Genomic DNA, 2,183 nt, shown 5'->3' on the forward strand with positions numbered 1-2,183 from the left:
TTACTCACACTGCCTAGTTCGAGCTTTGGCGTGGCTTCGCCGTTGGTGTGATTTAAGTGGGCATGACCACAACAAGCACAAGTTCGTTAAACTCTCTGCTAAGAACGTAGAACACCACCTTCGAGGTCTTGCATCAAAAAACCTTCCTTGATATTCTTAGCTGCTAACGACTCAAAAAACTAGTTTAATCATGGAGTTGCGCTGAGGTGCACTCAGCTAAGGACTGTAAATACCAATTTGGAGAAAGTGCTTTCCATTGACATTTTGCTGCAAGATACAACGTGGTCATCTCATCTCGATTACCTTTTTGTAATTCGTCAAATCCGACATCTGACTGACATGTGTCGTGATGTTTGTAGTTTGGTCTCTTCAAGTGCTTTAGTAAAATTGTGTAGGTTTGCTAATCACTAGACTCTAAATACAAGCTCGATTCGTCGCTGTAACTGATGTGGCACAACTACTGTTGCATTATCAGGAAGATGAAATTGATTTCATTGGGATTTTTATGTAACACTCCGAGACTGCCTTGAAGACGAAAGTAGACATAATGCACTGGCAGAATACATATATTCAACATTAAGAAGGTGCATGAGCTACTGACATGGCCCCAAGGCCAGCCTACTTGGCGTGGGAGAATGATTAAATCAAAAGTTGAAGGCAGTTCCTCACAAAAACAGGTATCAACCGTAACATTACATGTATGTAGATGGGTGGAGAGATTTAATTTTGCTTTAGGTTTCCTTTTTATTTCTTTATCAAAATGAGATAGCTAATAAACGCTCGGATTTGTTAGTTTAAAATATTTTCGCCTAATTCGTTTATCAGATTTCATAGGAAAGCCATTCATTTAAAGATGTGATATAAATATAAGGCCACTTTATTTTGAAACAAATACATCAAAACAACTTTTAAAAAAAAAACTTATTTTATATATAGAACGACTTCAGTACAAATAATAATGAACTAGGAAATTGTGGAGCAATGCGAAATCATGATAGTCGCCTGAGATGCTTGACTGCCCCAAAGCAATTTAAAGTAAAATCCTAAGTTGCCAAAGTGCTTGGTACTGAGGACAGCTCATACATTTATGTAAAGCAATTTCGACATCCTTTCACGCTGATTTTGCTACCTTTCCAGATTCAAATCTGAGAATTCTTAATAAACGATGGGAAGAAAAAATCTTTCTAATGAAATATAATTGCATTGCAAAATAGCACATGTCATCACAAACCTGGCCAAATTTGACTTTTGAAATTATTTAGGCTTACTTCGATTAGAAAGCAGACCTAGAATGGGGGTTTACAACTGTTCCACCACGTCCCCACACTACAATCCCAATACCATCACCTCGCTGCAAACATGCACCATGTGTGGTCATCACAATCCTTTCAGCAAACCACTCGCACCACATCACACGGGTTCTTACACAACCAACCAGAGTGGGTCAGGGAATAATGCGGTTCTATATGGCCACGCTACTGCTTGACAATGCGATGCGGTCCACAGATTAGATAAACAGCACATAAAAGCCAGTCCTAATGGGGGGTCAAGTAAAGTCCTCCTAATCCGATGGTGCGTTACGATCAAGATGGAGAATGTGAAGGCTAACGCCATGTTTCCCTCGGAGTTTACGAGTTTGCTCAACGGAGTAGATGATACACAAGTAGCCAATGCAGACGCGCAAAAGCGATTGATTCAGAATACTTATGAGCGAAACCACCTCTATTAGTCACTCCTATCCGTTAAGGAGAATGCAACAACCGTACTTCACCTCTGATTCCTCGACACCTTGCCACCAAACTTACAAGAAATATGGCTTCTGCATTCCACTAATGAGCAAACACTTTCCCACTATGCGTGTGATGAATCAGAGATCTAATCGTTCACTCGATACAGGCTGAATAGCAATGACCATTGAGCTTTACCCACTGAACAACTCCACTGTGTGAGAGCAACACTATCGCCTTTGATGAAGCGGTAATTACTAGTTAAAAAGCTGAAAGAAAGACATCTTCACATCCTTCAAATACAAAGCAGGGCAAGACTTCGTGCCTCCTCACTCGTAATACTTGCTGAGGAACCGAACCGTTAAAAAGGCGAATGAGGAACCGGAACGCGAACATCTTCGGACGAATTCTAGCATGCCCTGATGAAGAGATACGTGCTGAGTTCCCAGACCGTGC

General features: G+C 40.8%; 1 protein-coding gene across 1 annotated transcript in view; it reads right to left on the reverse strand.

Moving 5' to 3' along the window:
* The window catches only part of EGR_10649 (hypothetical protein), a gene marked incomplete at both ends in the record, with an annotated part of 12,850 nt that overhangs the window by 5,144 nt on the left and 5,523 nt on the right, over positions 1-2,183 (reverse strand). The window lies entirely within an intron of this gene.

Source organism: Echinococcus granulosus (assembly GCF_000524195.1).
Source record: "Echinococcus granulosus chromosome Unknown EG_S00246, whole genome shotgun sequence".
In the NCBI taxonomy this organism is placed as follows: domain Eukaryota; kingdom Metazoa; phylum Platyhelminthes; class Cestoda; order Cyclophyllidea; family Taeniidae; genus Echinococcus; species Echinococcus granulosus.